We start from the raw sequence: 24292 nt of genomic DNA, 5'->3' as shown, positions 1-24292 counted from the left end.
GTTTTACATTTTAATCAGACAATCTCCATGTCCAAGTTGGTCCCTCTTTCTTGCCCAACCAGCCCTGACCCATCAAGGCATGGACTCCATTAGACCCCCTGAAGGTGTGCTGTGGTATCTAGCACCAAGATGTTAGCAGCAGATCCTTTAAGCCCTGTAAGTTGCGAGGTTGGGCCTCCATGGATCAGACTTGTTTGTTCAGTACATCCCACAGATGCTTGTTGAGAACTCATTGTGCTCCTCAAACCATTCCTGAATCATTTTTGCTTTGAGGCAGGGCGCATTATCCTGCTGAATAAGGCTACAGCCACCAGGGAATACCATTTTTTCCACAAAGTTCGAACTGTATCCATACTACACACTTTCATACTTATAGAATAAGAGTCAGACTATAGAACTTTCCAGCAACCAACCTGGAGAACTATAAGTTCAATTTTATACTGTAGCTATCCAGCAGAAAGGTGACCACAGTTGTGATTGATAGTGTTTTCGTGGCCATTTCCTCAGCAATACATCACAGATACACTTCGGAACAAACTTAAGAGCATTTGTTGGAGAAGAGACCACTAAAACTGATTACGTTTATAAAAAGAACAGGATAGTCATTTTAGTTTCATTTGATCAAAACGGCAATTTCCGTTATCACTTAAATGTCAGCTTTCATAAAACTAACCATCACACTCCTGTGTTTGACACATGGTAATTCCTCAGCATTTGCATATTTTTGAATCACCGAAAACTAAATTCAATCAAACAATAACACATTTCAAGGTAATGATGTTACAGTTGACCCAATTAAAGAAAAGAGATAGCTGCATACTATGCTTGGGGAGATGTATTGGAAACTGCGTCCTATAATATCTAGTCTCGGCAGACGATCTGGCCTCTATAGCAGCTTTCAATGGCCAAGGACCGCCCAGTGGCCGTCTGACTGACATGTAAAGCAACCATTTTTGCTTTGAGGCAGGGCGCATTATCCTGCTGAATAAGGCTACAGCCACCAGGGAATACCATTTTTTCCACAAAGTTCGAACTGTATCCATACTACACACTTTCATACTTATAGAATAAGAGTCAGACTATAGAACTTTCCAGCAACCAACCTGGAGAACTATAAGTTCAAGTTTATACTGTAGCTATCCAGCAGAAAGGTGACCACAGTTGTGTAGACCACAGACATGTAAAGCAACCAATCACAGCTCATTTTGTTTGGCATCATGCTTACGCGACTGTTTCCAACTAAAAAAAAAAAAAAATGTATTAGCTGTTAATTTACATGACAACAGCATTTTGGGGGCCTGAAAACGCAACATTTTGAAAGTTTAAAAGAAAACGATACCGTTATCTTCTCCATGTAAACTACGAAACGTGAGTTTGTAAAAACTGTGGCGTCATGTTCAGTCTGAAGGTGCATAGTATTTCTCTAAAAAAGTAACGTCGCAAACTACAGTGGTATAACAGCATTGTTGCCTGTAAGCAATAAGCAACACATTTTTAGTACATCGTTGTTGTCACAATACAACCATGAACATTTCAAGTTTTTTGGGGGGAAGGGGTACTTGTTGAATAAATAAAAATTTGGTGAGATTAAATAAGGATTTAAAGGTCCAGTGTGTAAAGTTTAATGACATCTAGCGGCGAGGTTGTGAATTGCAATCACCCACCGCTCACCCCTCCCTTTAGAAGCACATAGAGAAACTACGGTGGCCGACGCAGGACAAAGATGTTGTCAGCGGAGATGATAGAGTGAATAGCGCTCTGTGGAGAAGTTTGTCCGTTTAGGGTTACTGTAGAAACATGATAATAATAATAATTCATTACATTTATATAGCGCTTTTCTAGGCACTCAAAGCGATTTACATAGAAGGGGGAATCTCCTCAACCACCACCAATGTGCAGCACCCACCTGGATGATGCGACGGCAGCCATATTGCGCCAGAACGCTCACCACACACCAGCTGATTGGCGGAGAGGAGACCGAGTGGCACACATAGGTAACTTTACTGTAATGTGACCCATTGTGTGTGTAGATAGAAATGTCTCATTCTAAGGTTGAAAAAACAAACACAACGTTCATTATGTGGGTTCTTTATACACCACTATAAACAGCTTGTTTCCGCCACAGAATGTGAAGATATTAAGTCACAATTGTGAGTTATGAAGACCAATTATGAGGAAAAAAACACTTGACTTTATTTCTCAGAATTGTGAGTTTGTCATGTAATTCTGACTGCATAACTTTCTATTGCGTATTTATATTGCACAATTCTGTGGGGGGAAAAAAAGTAATAATTGTGAGATGTAAATTTCCAATTGCGAGTCACGATTACCCATTTTATTTTTTATGCAGTAGTGGAAACAAGCTTCCATGCTGTAGCTGCTTTATTTGTTTTTGGAAAATGATACGATTCCTTGATAAATAGAAAGTACTAAAGAACCGCATTTATTTGAAATAAAACTTTTTGTAACATTAGGAATGTCTTTACTGTCATTTGATCAATTTAATGCATTTTCGGTAAGTAAGGGTGCTTTCACATCTCTAGTTCGGTTCATTTGGTCCGAACCAAGGGCAAACAATTATACATTGTTGCATTTTTCAGATTTTTTGGTTCCTTTTCACACCACACTGATTGCTTTGTTCCGAACCAGTTGAAACGAACCAAAACGCAGGCACGTGACAACATCCACATCACTCATTGGCCATGGCGTATTTCCTCAACTGCTTGTCGATTGGTCAGAATTTACGTGTGGGAAAATTCCAACAGGCGAGGCAAAGCCAGCAAACTATAATAACTCTATGGAGAGACGACTGCGCGGGCCAGTTTTGTCCCTGGCCATAATCTACTAAACGGTGTGTATTTACCACAGTATGCAAACAAAACATTTCTATGATGAAGCGCGGATGCGACATGAAAACAACGTTCTAATGCACTGCAGACGGCGAGCGCGCATCGCTCGTCACTTCAAGAGGAGGCGTGCATTAATTATTAACTCTTGACATGCTTCCATCTTCCGAAAATATTGCCAACGATCTATCAGGTAATAATATCGTGCACACAATGTCAGCGCAGCTAACTACGGCAGCTGGTTCAGTCCAAAAATGATCAGTACTTTTGCAGTTGGTTCTGTTCGAGGTCGGATCACGTTCTCACCACAAACAAACCGCTCCAGAGTTCGTTTGAAAACGTACCGAGACCACCTCTTCAAGGAGGTCTCGGTACGCTTGTTTGGTTCGCTTTTGGTGCGCACCCGAGTGCGATAGCTGCTTTCAGACCTGACCAAACGATCCGCACCAAAGAGGGAAACGAACTCTAGTACGATTCAACCGAACTAAATGAGGCAGGTGTGAAAGCACCCTAAAGTATATTTTTGTATTTATTATACAACCTCTCTCTCTCTCTCTCTCTCTCTCTCTCTCTCTCTCTCTCTCTCTCTCTCTCTCTCTCTCTCTCTGTGTGTGTGTGTGTGTGTGTTTAGATTGCAACATTTTAGCTGTCATGAAGCTCACCAACCAATGCATTAAACACAGGACATGAACATTTTAGCTGTAATGAAGCTCACCAACCAATGCATTAAAACACAGGATATGTTTGACCGTGGACAGGGGTGACACACTTTTAGCGAGTTTCATCTTTTTTGGAGCTTTAATGGGTGAAAATGGAAGGGTGATATCTGGAGCTAATAGCCTGAGGTCGAACTCTTCTGCGTGACAGATATACTACAACAGTGGGACACATGGACGTTCTGGAGAAGCTCTCTGCCAAACTTTAATTATATCTGCTGACACGAAATGACAAAGTGTAGTTCACTCATCTCCTCGGGCTCCAGGAAGATGAAGCAAGCGGGTAGAATGACACTTGTGTATATTATTTCCCTGTCTTTTACAACGCATGCCCTGTAGCTACTGTAAGTATCCATGTGCACTATTTAGCATTTATGTTGTGCCAAGGTCATCACGCTTCGCTAATAGTCATTTACTGTTACCCTGAGGCGGGAGTTTGTGTGTAGTGGTTAATTTACACAGATGAATGTCTAAAGCCACCTGTTTTTAACGACCTGCTTTAAGATCGTGTTTCTTTGGGTTTTTTACTCAACAATTCCAAATTCCAAAAATATTCTGAACACCGGTGCTTTGGGGGGACAAGCGTGTTAATTCTAAGTACTTTGGGGGGAACTGCATAAAACGGCTGGCCAATATTCTGTAGCCTATGTATATAGCCTACACTACCCAGTGTACAATGTCACATGATCCTTCAGAAATCAGAAGTGTGTGCTTGTGTGGTGCAAACGCGTGCTTTGGGGTAAATGTGTGTTAATTCCAAGTACTTTAGAGGGAACTGCATAACACAGGGGTGGCCAATATTCTGTATGTTTATACACTACACTGTAAAAAATTACTGTAAAAATACGGGACATTTTGTACAGTAATTTACCGTTCTTCATTAATACAGCTGAATACTGTAAATGAGGCAGAATTTGACGAGCAAATGAATAACGGCAAGCTACTGTTCAGTTTTACGGGATAATTCAGTATATTTTATATTATAGTCACATGCTTGAGTCTGCTCACAACTCATAGGAAAATCAGGAAGCATCACATCTCATCAACAGGCGTGCAACAAAAAAGGATTACCATAACATTTAGGTTTAACATTACATTACTTTAATAATTTATTGTGAGAAAAGAAGAATGAGAAGAGGATTAAATTAAGGAAGAATTTTTGCTCCGATTGTGGCCCTGCCAGCACAGATCAGACGACGGTGCATCACCAGCATGTGGCCTTTCACTTCACCAATTTATCAAGGTAAATGCAAACTGAAAAAAAAGTGTTCTTTTGTAACTGACTTGATTTATTATCGAATCTACATCAGGTATTGTTTTTTTGTTTTAAATGTGCACTAAAGCAATGAGACTAGCAGTCACTGCTGGCTGCCTCTGTTTTACATAGTCCTACCATTCGTTGAGAGATTAAAGATTGTCTGTGTTAAAATGGTAAGATTATTTTGTTGTGTAGGTCTGTGGATTGTATTATAAAAATGCTAATGTGCAACATATGTGGTAAGACCCGCAGCAATGCTCATAGTTTTTTGCTGAATGCAAAGTGTGGTATCCCCGAGTGCATAATACATTTTTCTATGTTTTCAGCCATCAAGTGTCACACATAGAGGCAATGATACTCCGTGCTGATGTGAGTTTTGCTTAGTATTCCACTTGTTTAGTATTTACTTCATGCCTATTGTGACTGTATACACATTTTCATTTCACTACATAGGCCACCATTTTTCTGTTCTACAGATATCTGCCACTGCAGCAGATGCTGCGCACACCCTGACCCTCCCTGCGTCCACTGATACTGCTAGGTAAGTGTCACAAGCAAGCATGGAGTATAAAACAATAAAACAGAATAAAACATACTCTCTAGTTGTTCTTTTTATGTATTCAAAGAATATTTTAAAGAATGTTGGTAACCAGACAGTTGACAGTAGCTATTGACTTCTATTGTATTTTTTGTTTCTACTATGATAGTCATTTGGGTCTGTCAACTGTCTGGTTACCATCATTCTTTAAAAAATCTTCTTTTCTGTTGAACAGAAGAAAATAACTCATACAGGTTTGGAACAACATGAGGATGAGTAAATCATAACAACATTTTAATTTTGGGGTGAACTATCCCTTTAATACTGCTGACAAAGTTATAAAGTGCTGTCTACATTTCTCTAAGATACTCAGGTCTCTTAATGCCTCAGATCAAACCTAAACTAAATTTGATGCAAATACTGTCATAATGTCAACAACCTAGAATATTTAGGCCTATATTTGAATGCAGTGTGTTTATGTCTAAAGTGCAATTAATATTTACTTACCTCACTAATATATTATATTTCTGTGTAATTATATTGTAGATGCTCTATTTGTGTGAACCCCAAGAGAGGAACAAAAGCCAGCCAGGCAAAGGTGGTGTCCAAGCAGACAGGGACGCATGTGCAGAAAAAGGCAACAACTGTGAATCTTTAGTCACCGTCTTAAAAAACTCATGGAGTGGGGCAAAGTCACAGCATTATGTTCTGTTCAGCCTAGCCTCACTGGTGAAGCAGAAATATTGTCATTCTATGAATGGATTTTATGTTATTAGCTTTAATAAAAGCACGTTTTAAAGTTATCTTTTGTCTGAGCCATTTGTTTGCCAGCAATTTTCAGTGTTTTTTGTTTTAAAATGTAAATTATACATCATCAGTTTCTTGTAGTGTTGCAATATAAATATCACATTTGATAGTACTTTAATAAATGTTATAGTATTAAACCATTTATGAAAATTACAGCAGGAACACTAAAATAACATTATAACGGGAGGGAAACACCTGACAGTATTATACTGTACAGACTATATTTTCTACAGCACAGTACTGTAATATTTTTTACAGTATTTAACTGTTGTTTCAGATTACAGTAGGTCCACTGTAAAATTACAGCATTCTACAGGTCAAGTAGCTGCCTGCAATCTACTGTAAATTAACGGGGATTTTTTTTACAGTGTACCCAGTCTTCAGTGTCACATAATCCTTCAGAAATCAGAAGAGTGCGCTTGTGTGGTACGAACACAGGTGCTTCGGGGAAAAAGTGTTATATAAGTACTTTAGGGGGAACTGTGTAACCATCTGCTGGTTAAAGTCTATGGGGGAGGCTAGTTCAATGGAAACAATCAATTTAGCCACTCTGAACTGTATTTTATATAAACAGTGGAAAAATGAAGAAAGGTAGTCATTAGCGGCTAGGATCAGGAGGCCCTGTGGTAGGCACGGAGCCACTCTAATTAAAATCCTGTAGGGCTGTGTTTATCTTAGATTAGCTTAAAGCTAACTCAGAGTCCGATTCTTTGTTTTAATCCATTCCCAAGTCTTAAAAGCCTGGTGAAAATAAGCCTTATCCTTTGGGCCCGCTAACAAGTATACAAATAGAGTACCCCACCTCATGAGATCCTCAAACGCATACACTTTTTCCTCTCGGGGCGGGTTTGTTTGCAGTGCTTGATGGTAATGGATTACATGGGTGCTATAAGCCCTCCTTCCTGTGAGGGCCTTTTTAGACCAGACCGCCGATGGCGTTTAAAGCATTATACAATGCCAGGGAGAGCTAGCCCTGCTCACAGTGGTGCCCGTTTGAACATGGCTAACTGCGGCGAGCCCTCGCTGAGCTGGTGCGCTGCAAAATCGAGATATTACAGTATGGGCGTCGCTCTTCAAACATCGCCTAGTCAGGTTTATCTGAATAACGAGCAAGAGCAACACAATTGAGTTTAGGATAGTTGGCACTAGTTAAGCAGTTGGTTATTGATTAGGATTGAATTACTTTAAAGAACATGATAGGGCATTCAAAGATTTTTTTGTGTGTAATATTTGTGAAACAATAACTTTTAGGACTAGAATGGATGAAACCGAAAGCGCCAACAATAGCGGGAATGTGAGCATAAGAACGGGAATAAATATACATTAAACTACATTTGGCCATCTAACCAATCTAAGACCATTGTGTTTTTCATAGGGATGGGCTTCATAGAAGCAGGAAGCAGACGAGCCGTTCAAAGGACAGTGGAAACAGCAGTGTGAAATAATGGTAAAATATAAACAAAAACACGGCGTTTAAAAAAAATAGTATAATTAAAACATGTTATACTTACATTATACAATTATAATTACATTGCATACAGTTGGGTTTATTGTTTTTGATAGAAGTCTGTTATAGCTGCATTCACTTGATATAGTAAAACTGATTTTTTTCCTATTTTAATGTTTTTAAAATATAATTTGTTCATGTGAATTTTCAGCACCAATTCTCCAGTCTTCAACAAAAACAAAGGTGAAACCATAGACCGTAAAAAAATATGTACGACTCGACATCCGTTTCCGCTTGCCAGATTTGAAGCTTTTAGGCGGCCTGCACGGCGCAGACATCTTGGGACCGAGTCTGCGCAGTAGCGATTTCGGGACTGGAGTTGCTCAGTAGAGCACAGGAAGTAGAGCAGAAAGTACTGCTGCGATATCAAAAGCCCGCCCACACTCTCACAGATGCAGAACAATTAATTATGTTGGTGTGAAATAAACAGTTATGGAAATGTAGAAATTAAAGCTAAAGCTCCAATCTGCTCCCAAAAATCTAGAAAAAAGGTGACATCTTAAGGGCGGCGTGCGCGCCGAACGTGTATGTGTGCGCGCGGTTTGCGCTTACACCGTCTGATCTTGCGGGCTATGTGTAATATAAAAATAATAGTCCAATCAATTGCGGGTCGATGAGAAATAAAACATTGTTTGTTTGATAAAGACATTTACGAGCCCTGTGATCGAGATAATTATTCTGGTTGCCGCTTTTCCCTCATTCTCTCCTCTCCCTCATGTGAACTGACAGGGGAGCTTAAGCTAATTAAATATGCAAATATTATCCAATCCTAGCCGTGGGCGTTTACTTCCAAGTCTCCAGTGCAGCACGCCCATCAAAACCCAGTGTTTTGGAGAAACCCTTAAAACCAGTGTAGAAAATAGCCGATTACTTATTAGCTACGTTTTTGAATGTAAAAACCACACGAACATCATTAGTTGACCTCAGACAACAGTATAAAAAATTTTAAAAAGCCAGTTCATGACACCTTTAAGTACAATTGGAATTTCCCAGCTATGCCTTATCAGATGTCACATCATGCCATGGTTTACAAGCGGAAACCGAGGATAGTGCAGACATTACGTCATTGATAGGTGATAGTGACAAGGCAGAATGACGTAAGTACACAACTACGTGAAATATATAAGAAAGTGAACTTTTTTTTTTTAAATATTTTATTCCAAAAAATCATACATAGTGCCTTCAAAATACATTTCCGCCCTTGTAGCAGCCGCCAATTGATGGTGTTTCTGCAATTAGGTATTTGGAGCACAGTTGGCATAACAACTGCAGCTCTGAGTTACCTGCTGTGCTTCCCAGCAGTGGTAAATCTGACTGTAATAGACCTGCTCGGTGATTGTCACTATTTGTATTTGACTGCCGCACATGCGTTGGGTACATGCATGGTCTGGATCAGAGCAGGAGGAAGGAGAATCTGGGAGAGCTGCCAGAGCCCGTTCTTTTCTCATCGGGGGGGTCAAGGTGAGCCTCCGATGCCAGGCATGCGCTGATGGGAGCTGGCAGAGCGACCGTGATGCCACTGTGCTAATGCCCCTGGCAGCATCTGTCCAAAAGAGGGAGAAGAGGAGGAAATGGATCAAATGAGATGGGGTAAGAAAACAGCACATATCTGAATATGACCTTGGACGTGTCCATCATTCACAGGAGGCTGTTAGATCAGTAGGTGGACGGAGGTAAAGAAAACGCATACTAATTAATAACACCCAAATCGAGGCCTTTCTTGCTGTCACATGCTCTGTAGGAAGTTCAGCTCAATATGCTAAGCTTTGCTTTAATAGGATTCCCGTGAAAAAGGTCCTAAGGTTAGACTGGTGAAATCAACATTATTGATTATTTTATTTATTTTTTTAAAATCTTTTTTGTGAGGAGACTCGCACTGGGTGTTGATGGACTCAATGGGGTCTACTGCATGTTAAAAGGACAGTTCACCCAAATTTACTTACCCTCATGTTGTTGAAATGATGACAGAATTTTAATTTTTTTGGTGAACTATCCCTTTAAGATATTCATAGAACAAAATATTCTGTGAGCTATTAAGTTTTTGTGCAAATTATCAAAAATGCTGGAGGGAAAAAGATTTAAAGTACTAATTTATCACCACAGTGTCATTTCAAATCATGCACAGTATTGTGAGTATTATGTGAAGAAAATTGCGTTTTGTGTATTTGTATAGCCTAAATACTATTTTACAGCCTTTTTGCACAATTTTTCAAAATTACAGCTTGACTGGAAAAGCTCCTCAGGAAAACATCTGAACAGATTTCAACTAAATCCTTTTCACACAAACACTAAAATGGCTTCTTTTAATCTTTATTTAGATTATAGTCTTGAACGTTTATGGATAATTTTCAGTTTCAAAGTCCATGGCGAGGTTAAAACAGAACAATCTATAACGGTATTTGAACAGGAGCAAAAATAAATGTGTGATTAAAAAGTCCCAAAGACCATTTTAATGCAATCTTCATATAACAAGTAGAAGTCTGGAGATGTATTTGATTAAAACCGGTTCAGCTCTGTGCCCCACATTTGGGTCCAAATTTGCATTCGTCATATTTTTTTGAAATATGCTACAGAGCTGAAGTGGTTAAAGTGGCTTGTATTAAAAGTGCTATATGCAAGAATAACAGCTAGTGGTTGAAATGGGTACTGCAGTCTAAATTCAAATTATGGTTTGCCCCGCCCCCTTTTCAGACTAGATGCTCATGCGGGTTGCCAGTTTGAGGACATGCAACAGGAACCAGCTCAATAGAAAATGGATGGCGAGGAAACGCACATAATGTAAGTTGATTTTTCTGTTTCAATGAAATGCCATCCCCAGAGATTTTTAGATGGATGCTGAGGCTTTTTAGGTCGATTAGAATCTGCGATCTCTTACCCAGGGGTGCGCTTCCCAAAACCATAGTTGTTAACCTGTTAGCAACTTAGTTGGTTGGCAATGGGAAATTGCACTGCAACGAACAAAGCTGATAACTTAGTTAGCAACTATGTTTCTGGGAAACGCACCCCAGTTGGTTTGCTAGCTTCCATGACTTCTCAACAATATACAACTCATTTTGCATTCCAAGTCTTCTGACGTTGATCTTAATGTTTTAATTGCTGCCATGATGATCCTGCCGCTCTGTAAACGCGTGCGCACACCTCATTCAAAAGATACACCCGACTCTTTAACATGAAACATCAGTCACAAGACACACGAGAGCCAATGATATTTTAAAATCAAAGCTGAGGTAATATTTCTTCGCCGGCAATTTTTGAATGCGTGCATGATTTTCTTAACACAAATCAACCGCTTGGGCTCGGAACACTTGGAATATTTGGGCTTTTTGAACAAAATTATGCCTTCAGTCTGCCTGTTATATCCTGTGTTTGATCATATAATACACCAATGGGTAGGGATAGGGTTGGGTTACATGTTAAAATGTGCCTAAATAGCGTAAATACAAAATAAAATAAATGTAAATAAAATAATGCTTAAATTGCTGATTAAATTGAGAATCACCTGGGGTATCTGACCGTGTGATGTCACATGGTCGAGCGGCTTGATGTGACACAGTGGAAAACATGTACAGAGATTTAAAAAAAAACAATGGATGGATTCTTATCATTATTGGATGGTTGTGTACAGGCACTGGCAACACACATTTCCATACAATCACTTGCAAAAGTGCATGTACCCTTTATATGACCCCTTTAATGCATATATTCACATTGCTTGGCAACAGTAAATTGGATATTGTTAGGCTAAATTAACTATAAAACTTTGTTCATTATCCAACATTGCTTTATCTACTCAAGAACAATTACTTACAGTACATCTTCAGCAGCATCAAACACTTATAGATGCAACATTACATTTAAAAGTTCAACTTAAAATCACATCTTTCGACTGCGTTTTGCTATTCTTGAATGCAAGATTGTCTAGTGCTGCCAATCAACACCACCTAACGCACGGTGTCTGATGGCTTATTGCTTTCATAAAAAACTCATTGTATTCAATTTTTAGTGAAAGTGTTTTGTTCACATGTAAATTGAGAACAAATAGAAAGATAAACAGCGCACGCATGCAATTTATTAGCACTTCAAACATTCGTGCAAAATGTGGCTTTGGATGAAACCCACTCGTAGGGCGATGTCAATAAGTGTGGCGGTGGGGGGAGGAGGAGGGGAGGAACGGACAGGGAAATTTTCAGGACACCCACGCTGCGGGTCTTTCGGAGCCTGTCAAAAAGGGATTACCAGAACGAGCAAAAAGCCTACAAAAGGCAGAAGCTTATGTACTTTAGTGGCCAGGATTTCATTTTTAATCCACTGTAAATTCGAGGGGAAAACTATGCAAATCAGTGGAAGAGGAGGGCGAGGGAAAAGAGTTAATGATGGACCGAAGATCGGGGAACGTAGCGCACCTGTAAAACTGCAATCGCTCGTCACCTGTCCGCATTGAACCTGACGAATTGAGTTGAATACTTGCGTTTCAGATTAGCATTTGGATCCGGATCCCATTCAGACACAAACTCCCGCGTAGAGTCGCAGTCGGCAGTCACTAATTATATGCAAATGACTGCTCTAGGGGAAAGAGATGTTAGGAACATAATTGTGGGGGCTGAGAATGAGAGACTCTGAAAAATAATTGCTGTGGAGGTCAAGGCGATTATCATCTCACGGAGATGTTATTTTTCTTGTTCCTCAGGTGGGTTCTGTTCAGCAGATGTTTGTGAATGTCCTCCTCTTCACCTCTTGCCATCGTTCACCGAGTTCCCCATGGTTTGCTTCAGCGTTTGAGGAGCTTATTCTTTTGACTGTTCGTGCACACAGAATAGACAGCCCACTTGCTCACTGGTGAAAAGTGCTGAGTCTGGGCCTTTCTGTACCTGCCATGCCAACTATACAGATAGGGTCACCCAAAATTAAATCCATAAATCTTTTTTCTTTTCTTTTCAGGAGTGAATTCAATAGCTGTGTTGGGGGTAATGCATTACAAGCAACTTTAGTAATCTGATTACTTTTGTCAAGTAACTAGAAAAGTAATGCATTACTTTTACATTTACAACAAAATATAACTAACACAAGTTTTTTTTTCATTTACTTCAAGACACTTCTCCTGTCCTTATGTTGAGAGAAATCTGCAGTTATGCATATATAACCTTTACCTGCCCTTTTCTGGGCCCACCCAGATTGACATTGCCCATCCTGTCAGATCCAGGGAAATATATATATATATATATTTTAAAATAATACTATTCTAACATTTAACAATTCAATTAATTATTTTAAATTATATTTATTTTCTATTACATTAGAACTCTATTTTAATATTAATAAAAATATGCCAATTAGTCTCTTCAGTTACATCCAGGGATGTAGTGGAGGCTAAACGCACGTAAATGCCGTTTACGCACCTCCCAAAATTCAGAAATAGCGTTTACCCACCTCCAAAGTGCGTTCATCCACCTCTAAATAGAGTTTATCCACTTCTAAATAGATCATTTTACTGACTCGGATCTTTGAGTCTCGTTCAGCAAACTGAACCAATCTTTTCTCTTCCTGTCTCTATGGGACTGACAGGAAGAACAAAAGACTCGGATCTCACCTGTCGATTCAGAATCAGAACCCATAGGCTATGTTGCGTAATGCGCACGTGCAGTCAAAACAAAGTGTACAAATCACTCTCTGAGACAACTCGGTAGTCCCGAGTCATATTAAAGATTTGTTCAAAATGAACAAATCACTCTGAGACAACTCGGTAGTCCTGAGTCATAATAAAGATTCGTTCAAAATGAACGAATCACTCTCTGAGACAACTCAGTAGTCCTGAGTCATATTAAAGATTCGTTCAAAATGAACAAATCATTCATGAACGACACGCAACCAAGATTCAAAAATGGATATCCAGAAATTTTCAAAATGACAATTATCCATTTGTAGTACATTTAATGGGCTTGTGACACTTTTCAATCACTTTTCAAGTGGACAAAGAGGCACTCTGGACATTGTTGTGATATTAATTAATCACAGGCAGCTGGTTTAATGTAGAGAGCATGTCGAAACCCTGTAAAAAAGCTGTAATGATGCAGTGTATTTTGTGTTCAAATAGAACATTTTTGGTTTTATTGTTTTTATAGTTGGCAAAATCGTCTGTTAATGTCGGCAGCCATTAGGCTACACTTGTGGAAACTACAGTCCAACTTACATTGTCTTTCTTCTGTTAATTACAGAAACTGAGTTTTCTTTAAATTAAAATATGTGGCACCAAAATCATCCTTCTGTCGTTAATCTGAACCTGCCTCATTAGCAATTGGCAAAAACTGAAATCGACAGCTATTTTGATAATCGATTAGTCGGCTTAAGTAATTTTTTAAGACAACAGTCAAATTCTTTGATTCCAGCTTGTTTAATGTGAATATGTTCTAGTGTGTTCTCTCAAATGTGCTCATATTAGCCACCTCGTATTAGTACGAATTGCCGTGAGATCGGGCTGCATACACCGGTAGGCAGTGGCACCTTACCGTGACCACGATGCAGTCACCCAGAATTTATAGTTTACCCACCTCTTTTTTTACCACTACACCTCTGGTTACATCACGCCAGTAGTAATGTTATGTTTTTTTTTCATGACAATATTCGGATTCCAACTAGCAGCACCTTTTTAAAAAAAATGCCTTAACTGCCATTAAGAAACACGTATTGACAAAGATGTTGTTTGAAAGTGAACTAACAGATTATAATGACATTATCAACCGAATGCGTCATACGCCTCCAAGCTCGCAAAATGTTTTTTTCTTTTAAAACAGGAAATGACGGAATTTTACCATACATTTTTACAGCGGGTCTATTCAAACGAGATTAGTATTACCTGAGGTAATTTTTCCGGAACTTTTTTTCCGGAATCTTCACTAACATTGTCCGTAATGATTACAGAAATGGCATATTCGGACGGGACTAAAATCACAGAGAACCTCTGGTAATTACTTTGCCCTTACGTCCCCATGGGCGTGAGGAGGCATCAAGATGTAAAAGTAGAGTATATTAAAAGACAATAGACAATAAAGGTCCAACATATGAGGAATAGCCTACTTTTAGCTATGTTTCAGTAGGATTTTGGGATTATTTTTAAGGGGCAATGCGAACTATTCCGGCAGCCCACCCACACTATTAGGGGATCTGGCTTGCCATCATTCACTTTCTGCCTATGCCACTGTACCGTACAGGAGTGAATTTGCGTTTCCCCACTTTTGGTGTGAAAGGGCCTTAACACATTACTTTTCATAAAAGTAACACAATTAGTTAAGATGCTTTAAAGGCATAGTTCACTTTAAAATGAAAGTTCTGTCATCCTTTAACCACCCTCAAGTCGTTTCAAACCTGTATGAATTTCTTTCTTCAGCTGAACACAATGGAAGATATTTTGAAGAATGTCAGTAACCAAACAGTTAACTGGAACCATTGACTTCCAAAGTAGGAAAAAAAAAAAACGATTTTTTTTCGAATTCAATTATTTAAATGTTTTAATTCAGGATATCTTCAGCACAATTAAAGGTATTTTAATATGCACTTCAACACTGGAGTAGGGTTTGGCAACCACTGTCACCTAAAATGCGATTTTGAATACATTATTTGATGTATATAAAAAGTATTATTCAGTGAAAAACACCAAAAGCAGACAAAACTACATTATAACTGGACATAATCTGTACAATTTTATTTATTCCTTTTAGTTCATTTAAGTACTGTTGGTCTTGGAATATATGACTCTTTTGACCAGAAAAGCTTTTGTTTTTACCCAGCTATATGTTCACTGCTCACTTATTACATTTTCACTGGTTCATAATGTAGCTTAGATGCACAGTGACAGGTTGCCATATCTTCAATAAATCACCTGCTTTTGGCCTACCACTGATAACTCATCCCGCTCAGACGGGTAGGGATGCAGCTTAGTTCTCGTTCACTGTGTTAGGATACAGTTAAAAGACATTTCTTCAGCACACCACCTGCTCTAGAAGCATTAGTTTTATTGTTTTCCATTGCCAGCATAAACCAACACACACAAGAATGACTTCCCAGGTGAAATGTGGCATTTAATGTGCGCTCTCGTACAATAATATCTACTCTGCTGGGCTTAATAGAACTCAGACTGAGAGCTAACAAACAAACAAATCCAGTGCAAACAAAATCTACATGCCTTGCACAGAAATTTACATCAAGCATTAGCTACAAAAGGGTTGCAATGAACTTTACAATGAATTCTTAACATAGTACATCCATCTAAGCCAGGTACATTACAATCAATTTCACTCAAAAATAAATTATATTCTCATTTACTCACCCTGACAAATCTGTAACGTCTTTGTGTGAAATCCAAAATGTGCCATTTGATGCACCAGCTGCTCCTTTTACATACAGTGAAAGTAAATGGGGACAAGCTGTCAAGACTCAAAAAGTGCAAAATTACAAAAAAATAAATAAAAATAAAGCACAATTACATTTTTTTTTTTAATTTCCATAAACAAAAAAATACACAAATACAGGTCATTTAAAATACTAATGACACTATAATAAAAAAATATTCAAAATAAATAAATAACTAGGTGTACAGAATCTTCTGGATTTGTTTCAGGGGGGTATTCCAGAAAGCAAGGTTAACTGACCGTCACATATACTTTGACTCCCGGTTGATTAACCCCACCTTTGCTTACTCGAGGTGTGCTGGTTCGAAAAAACAAGTCTGTGAGCAAGTTCAGACAGCCCGGTATGTTCCCGGTTAACACAAGACATTCTCAAAAGAGTGACGAATCGATGATACACCATGGAAACAGACGCTAAGAAAAAGTGTGCCATTCTACTTCCTCTTCTTTGGTTTAATGGCGATATACATCGCCACCTATTTGGATCATTCAATCTCTTTGTTTAATAAGCAATCTTCATTCACTGAGAATAAGGATTATATTGTTTGTTTGCTAATTAATTGAATGCAGAGCCGTGTGAGAGAAAATATATTTGAATTGAATAAACATTTAAACTAGGGCCGGGACTTTAACGCGTTAATTAAGATTAATTAATTACGTGACTTTAATGCGTTAATTAATTACGCAAAATAAAAAAAAAAAAAATTTAACCACACTTATTTTTGCACCGCAGAACGTTTTTCAATGAATGAGTTTCGACGGACCGATTATACTGGAACACCAACTAGCGCTCCGGAGTCACGACGACAACAAACCATGGGTGCGTCTCAATTAGCTCCCTAGTCCACTAGTCAGGGCACTGATCAGGACATAAGTCAATGGGCTGACTCTCTGATCAGTGCCCTGAAAACTGAACTAGGGAGCTAATTGAGACGCACCCCATGAGTGAACATAAACGAAGAAGCTTTGCTTTGCCCCGTGGATGGGAAATTTTGTTTAAAAAAAACGAAAGGATGGAAGCGTCGTCGAGCATGGTTGTGTGCAAGCTATACAACAAGGAATTAGCGTATCACCGCAGCACATCGAGCCTCAAATATCACAAATATGCTTTTGCTAAACTTAATGGCAAACATTGCGCTGGTCTGCTGGACTGAAATAATTAACAATATTTTGTTGATTAAGCTTATGTATTCAGTCATTATTCAATGGTATACTAAAAATACATGTGAAAAAATTACTTCTCATTGTTCTCAGGTCAAATATTTATATGCGATTAATTTCGATTAATTACAAAGCCTCTAATTAATTAGATTAATTTTTTTAATCGAGTCCCGGCCCTAATTTAAACATTACTTTTAATAGTGCTTTAAAATTAATCCTTAGACAGCCGCCCGAGGCTAACAATAACTATCGTTCTAAAACGTTTAACTTCTCAACCGCTAATCCAATTTGTGTGCTGTAAACTGCACCGTAAAGAGAAGAATTTACGCTTTTCATAAGTATTACATTTCTCATAATTGGTCATTCAGTGGCTCCATAGTCAGCGGGAATGCGTCATCAAAATATGCAGCATTGATTTGTTAAGGAAACGCATGTGGGTTGTTCCCCTGAGCTAAATAATTTGTTTTATCATTAGTCCCACCCCCTGTGCCCAGATTTGTTGAAACTGACATCAGCTCAACCAATAAAAACTAGGGCTGTTTCGAATGCCATTTTTTGAGCTTCGAAGCTTAGGTGGCAATCAATATCGAATATTCGAAGCTTCGGTGGGTGGGGCTAAATATATAATAATAGTTTCGGTTTGCATTTGTATCATCGGTTTGCATTTGACTTCACGTTTCACTCTTCGGCATCTTAAATGTGTTGCGGCAGAGCCAGTGGAGTGCAGTGTTGCATTTGGTGCAATATGATCAGGTGGCACACATTCTTTAAATATTAATAAACATTTAATAATCTTTTAAATAGAACAGTTTCCGGTACGCATTACACGGGCAGGTTTATGCTCCGAAAACGGACAGTGCACAAGTGATACAAAACACAGTCTGTTAAGAGCTTTAATAAGGTATTAATAACGAACCTTTCTTTAAAACATATGAATCCCAAAACAGAAATTAAATTAGTAACACACAGTGATTTCAACGAACTGTAATAAATAAAGAACACGGTAGCATGCTTGAATAAGAATAAATTAATTGTTTTTAAAATGACACAATGTAATATCTATTACAATTAGTTTTATTCTATATAAGGGATTTATTTTGTCTTATTCTGACTTTTTGTTCATTTAAATCTTTAAAATGCACGATGCTTTTATTGAAAGCATGTTGCGGTGTTTTTTTAAATTTATTATTATTATTTCAAGCATGAGTGAGAATGAGTCCGCGACGGAAGTCACGTGTTGAAAAAAAAAAAAAAGAATATTCGAATCTCAAAACTGAAAATCGAATGCCACCTCACCGAACGAATATTCGATTATTCTAGAACAGCCCTAATAAAAACAGTGTTTGATTTTTGAACCACCAATCACTTTCTCTGACAAATTAATGCGAAAGCGGGTGTGAATTTGCGTGCATGAAAACAAAAACGCATGCAGAGCGCCCTCTCTCACAGAGCACAGCACATAGTCAGTAGATTTCTCTATTTGTATGTAATTTGTGTTTTACACTGTTTTCACTCAGTATATTTTCCTCAATGTGTTTGAGAAGATTTGCACCGTTTTGTTGGTCACTACTTGTTGCATTGTTTGCATTTGTTTTTTCATGTTCAAATTATAATATATTTCTCTGAAGAGAAATGTTTGTTTCAGTGTTATTATATAACAATCTGTGTACTTTACTCTTTAGGACACATCTACATTGTCAGTAAATAAAATACACCTGTTTTCACTCAACCTAGAAACACCTAAAATAATAAATGGCTATAACTTGCTAAGGGATTGTTACATGTAGACAACATTTCATCTGGAAGTCTAAAACCACCAAGTGTAACTTTCTAAAGAAAAACAACAACAACAACATTAGGAACACCATACTAATACTGTGTTTGACCCCCTTTCGCCTTCAGAGCTGCCTTAATTCTACGTGGCATTGATTCAACAAGGTGCTAAAAGCATTCTTTAGAAATGTTGGCCCATATTGATAGGATAGCATCTTGCAGTTGGAGATTTGTGGGATGCACATGCAGGGCACAAAGATCCCGTTCCACCACATCCCAAAGATGCTCTATTGGGTTGAGATCTGGTGACTGTGGGGGCCATTTTAGTACAGTGAACTCATTGTCATGTTCAAGAAACCTGTTTGAATTCTGTTTGAGTTCACAGTAAAAATACCACATTTTGCTGCCGTTTTTCTTAATGATATTCATTTTATCCATTCTCAGAATAAATAAATGTAAAACTGGGACATCAAATAAGCTAGATGGAAAGTCCAGGTTCTCTTGTTTAAAATGATATATGGCACTTGATGCTAACTGCTAGAATGGGTGAGGAAAAACAAAGAAAAGTTAGAGGCACGTCAGGCCCCCCAAAAATGTTCTAGGTCTTTATGGGTTAATATGTAATATTTTATATTATATAACTGTAACTATATAACACATTTAGTTATTATTAAATTAAGAATATAAATTATATAACATGCATCTGAATTCCTCTTAAGCAAACTAACCCTGGAACACGAGCTGCTCTGGAGCAGGTTATGTTCAGAGTAAATTGCTATAGCTACTTACCCTAAAAGTTACCTCCGTTATCGGAACCAAAAGTTGATGTTATCCGCTTAATCTTAAACATACCTACGCATGTCACAACCTGCTTTCTGGAATACTCCCTTTTAGGGTGAGCTTGTAACGCGTTTTGGTTCGGTCCCTTTGATTTTTCATTGTTTGATTAATTTGCACACCTGTTATTTGTTTCATCGATTGGTTTGGTTGTTCTATTTAAGCTCTGATTCTCATTCAGTTCATTGTCTTGTTCACGTCGCATTATACTGGCTGTCATTATTCTGACTATGTTTTGTTTTGAGTTTGTATTTAATAAATCAACTGCTGCGCATAGATCAGTTCTTTATTTTTTTGTTTGCAACCCTGTGTGAATGCTTCATTTTATTATTAATTAATTATTTATCTACCACCACATGCAAGTAAAACGTTAGCAAAGTTTATATATTTTTTTTAAATCCATGTGCACCTTCCACTGTGGAGCTTAGAAACTTGATGCTGTACAGAAGCATAGAGCAATTTTACTTTGTCACTTCTCCCTGTTTTTCATCTTGTCAAAGATCTGGGTGATGACACCTCGGGAGAGATGTTTAGGATGAGACGAGTGTTTTGAAGGGCTTTTACATTGAGTGGGAAGCTATGTGCAATTACGTGGAAATAACAGAAAAAAGCTCAAATAAAAATGATTGTGCACTGATAAGTGCATATGTGAGATTGGTCTACAGACAATTAAAGGCTCTCAAGGAAGTAGCTCTTCTCTGAGGATGGTCATGGTGGAAGCCATTAACATCTGGAATTGAGCCTCTAAAAATACACTGGACCAATCACGGAAAATACTTTGTTTTGAAGAAAATATTTTGTTCTTGTAGCCCTTCAAAAGATTTTTCAACAGTGTGTGTTATATATAACTGTTATATATTTATATAAAATGGAATATGATGATATACACACTATGGGTGGCAAGGCTTTTGACATACAAAAACAATACATTTTACACGAATCTATACACATAAATATTTGTGAAGCCACAACACGCACAACCTTGAGGTGGATGGGCTACAACAGCAGAAGACCCCACCGGGAACCATTCATCTCCACTACAAATAGGAAAAAGAGGCTACAATTTGCACAAGCTCATAAAAATTAGACAGTTGAAGACTGGAAAAATGTTGCCTGGTCTAACGAGTCTCGATTTCTGTTGAGACATTCAGATGGTAGAGTCAGAATATGGCATAAACAGAATGAGAACATGAATGGGATCCATCATGCCTCTTTACTACTTTGCAGGTAGGTGGTGGTGGTGTAATGGTGTGGGGGATGTTTTCTTGGCACACTTTAGGCCCCTTAGTGCCAATTGGGCATTGTTTAAATACCACACCCTACCTGAGCATTGTTTCTGACCATGTCCATCCCTTTATGACCACCATGTACCCATCCTCTGATGGCTACTTCCAACAGTCCCCAGATCTCAACCCAATAGAGCATCTTTGGGATGTGGTAGAACGGGATCTTCGTGCCCTGGATGTGCATCCCACAAATCTCCATCAACTGCAAGATGCTATCCTATCAATATGGGCCAACATTTCTAAAGAATGCTTTCAGCACCTTGTTTTACAATTAAGGCAGCTCTGAAGGCGAAAGGGGGTCAAACACAGTATAAGTATGGTGTTCCTAATAATCCTTTAGGTGAGTGTATAATATATAAATGGATTATTTTTTTACATTACAAAGTTTACGACTTCCAATTTGTCACTTATTTTACATTTTCAGCACTTTTTTTTGGAAAAATATAACTTATGGCGTGACATGGCTCATAACAAAAAATTATGTTTTATTTATTTATATATATGGTGTAGGAATTAAAATATTGCTAGTACATTTTTACAAATAATTACACAAAAACAGCAAGTAACAATTGAATTAAACATGATTTTTTTTTTTGTAGAAAGACTGAAATGGTATAACTTAATTTTTATTTGCAATTAAATATTCTTTTTTTTATGGTGTGATTTCCATGTTTGTTGGCAGACAGCTGCGAGATCCTAACTGAATGACTGAAGAGTGATTAAAATGTGCTTCTCGCTGACTTTATATCAGCTTTAGTCACAATAGATTAATTTTACTCATTGACAATGAATCCCTTATGTCCCAGTTATTGCTGCGTAATAATTTTCAGATGGCATATGAAATGGTGCTCTCAAATTACTTAAAAGATTTAGGAGTAAAATTAGCCAAGTAACTGCTTGTGCTGAACTGACATGGAATTGTAATGGTTTAAGAGGTTGTTTGGGGACAGAGGTTGTCTGGGCACTTAAACGGATGCATGACAAAACAAATTATTGGTTTGACAGCTACTACGCTTACCGGTGGATATGACTTCTTTCAGCTGTATTCTGACCTCTGAACCCTGGTTTTCCATGGAGAACTGCAAGAATGATCGGTCCCTTTCGCCATACTGTGACCCGGAGGAGAAGAGTCAGGTCAGAGAGATTAAAGAATAAGGATCCGGTTTCCTGCCTCTATCCGACCCCATCAGCACCAATCTGTATTGGAATCATATCTGAAACAACAGGATTTTAGAGGAATTTTACACCCTGTGGTAAAATGTATGTCAGACAGGTGTGAAACAAACTGTATCTGAATAGAATATAGGAAAAATGTATGTTTATTTTATGCTACCATAATATTGTGTGATATTTGTAATAAGAGCAATTAGTTAGCATTGGTGCCTTATTGATGTGTGTTAGTGATTTTACCATGGTTCAAAGTTTTGGAAATCATAATGCAAGGTCACCATCTTTGTGGGGAATCTCCATAAACACAATGGTTTATGCACTGTATAAACTGTATATTCGTTCCCCTTACACTAACCCTTCCCAGCAAACAAAACTTTGTTCTTTTACATTTTCAAACACTCATTCTGTATGATTAAGAAGCTTGTTTCCTCATTTATGTCCCCACAATGACAGTCCCCATGAGTCTGCATTTAGGTTGAAGTCCTCACCAGGATAGGTGGAGGAAAACAATTCTACACACACGCTCAAGAGAAAATAGTCTCAAAGCAGCCCATAAAGCAGTTCTTTCTTCAGAAGTTACATTATTAATGCCAGAAAACACATCTCACCTGGTGAGAACTCATACTGCCTCCATACAAATCTGACTCAGCCCATCTGAACTAACCCCCAAGAGCACAATATAATCACATCAGCCAACAGCATAAGAGACCACGGGAGAGATGTTATTGATGTGCACTGAATGCATGAAATCCAGTTTGATCTCTCACCTGTAATGACCGGCTTGTGTTACTTCTGGTGCCATAGCTTGGGAATCAATCCAATACCCACTCTGATCTTCACTGATGCTGGACCTGTGGGCAAAAACCTGGTCATGTGTTAGTTTAACATTGCAGCTACTCTGTGTACACGCACGTGTTGTCAAGTCCATTAGGCTACTTTTAAGTGCAAGTAGTACTTTTAAATTCTGCAGGTTTATTTCCACCCTCTACATATGATTTCGGTGCTCCACCACCCTCAAAACCCCCCAGACGTGCAAATTTAGCTGAGAATTCGGCCGCCTGAGGAGAAACATGCATTGGAGTATTTTGGGCTACTTTTGTTGTACAGACCGGCAACCCTGGCCTGCACAGTATCGGCATCCACAAATAAGGGGCATTTCCTCAAGGGAGGCAGTGTCTCCTAAACAAAACTGCATGGGAAAATAATTAATATTACAAAACACACCACAATATTACAAAATGTGATATTATAAAGTGTAAAAGTTACTTGTTTTTATAAAGTAACAGTGTCCAACAGCGACACCCGCAGGTGAAGTTACAGCGGGAGTCCACATCTCATGCCTCCTCTGATCCCATTCATGTAAAACAGACACCCTAATGCATGCAGGGTTTAGTGGGGGGTAATTGAGAATGAATGGGGGAAAGTCAGACAAAAGGAGGCAATGTCTCCATTGCGCTATGATTGGTTTGTGCAATCATGCCTCTTCATGCATATTCTCGAATCAAACCATGACCGTCACACACATAATATTCACTCACCTAAAGGATTATTAGGAACACCTGTTCAATTTCTCATTAACGCAATTATCTAAATCAACCAATCACATGGCAGTTGCTTCAATGCATTTAGGGGTGTGGTCCTGGTCAAGACAATCTCCTGAACTCCAAACTGAATGTCAGAATGGGAAAGAAAGGTGATTTAAGCAATTTTGAGCGTGGCATGGTTGTTGGTGCCAGACAGGCCAGTTTGAGTATTTCACAATTTGCTCAGTTACTGGGATTTCCACACACAACCATTTCTAGGGTTTACAAGAATGGTGTGAAAAGGGAAAAACTTCCAGTATGCAGCAGTTCTGTGGGCGAAAAATGCCTTGTTGATGCTAGAGGTCAGAGAAGAATGGGCCGACTGATTCAAGCTGATAGAAGAGCAACTTTGACTGAAATAACCACTTGTTACAACCGAGGTATGCAGAAAAGCATTTGTGAAGCCACAAC

General features: G+C 38.4%; 2 long non-coding RNA genes across 2 annotated transcripts; one reads left to right on the top strand and one right to left on the bottom strand.

Annotated features, from left to right (window-relative positions):
* Nucleotides 1-8816: 8816 nt before the first annotated feature.
* Nucleotides 8817-23454, bottom strand: LOC137065112 (uncharacterized). Its single transcript, XR_010901596.1, has 4 exons — nt 23066-23454; nt 22147-22342; nt 15993-16056; nt 8817-9215 (listed from the first exon to the last, which is right to left on the bottom strand). It is a non-coding gene; the product is annotated as an uncharacterized lncRNA (long non-coding RNA).
* Nucleotides 9137-12817, top strand: LOC137065113 (uncharacterized). Its single transcript, XR_010901597.1, has 3 exons — nt 9137-9262; nt 10364-10450; nt 12360-12817. It is a non-coding gene; the product is annotated as an uncharacterized lncRNA (long non-coding RNA).
* Nucleotides 23455-24292: the final 838 nt, after the last annotated feature.

Source organism: Pseudorasbora parva, chromosome 25 (genome assembly GCF_024679245.1).
Source record: "Pseudorasbora parva isolate DD20220531a chromosome 25, ASM2467924v1, whole genome shotgun sequence".
Classification (NCBI taxonomy): Eukaryota; Metazoa; Chordata; class Actinopteri; order Cypriniformes; family Gobionidae; genus Pseudorasbora; species Pseudorasbora parva.
This window is presented reverse-complemented; position numbering and strand designations above follow the sequence as displayed.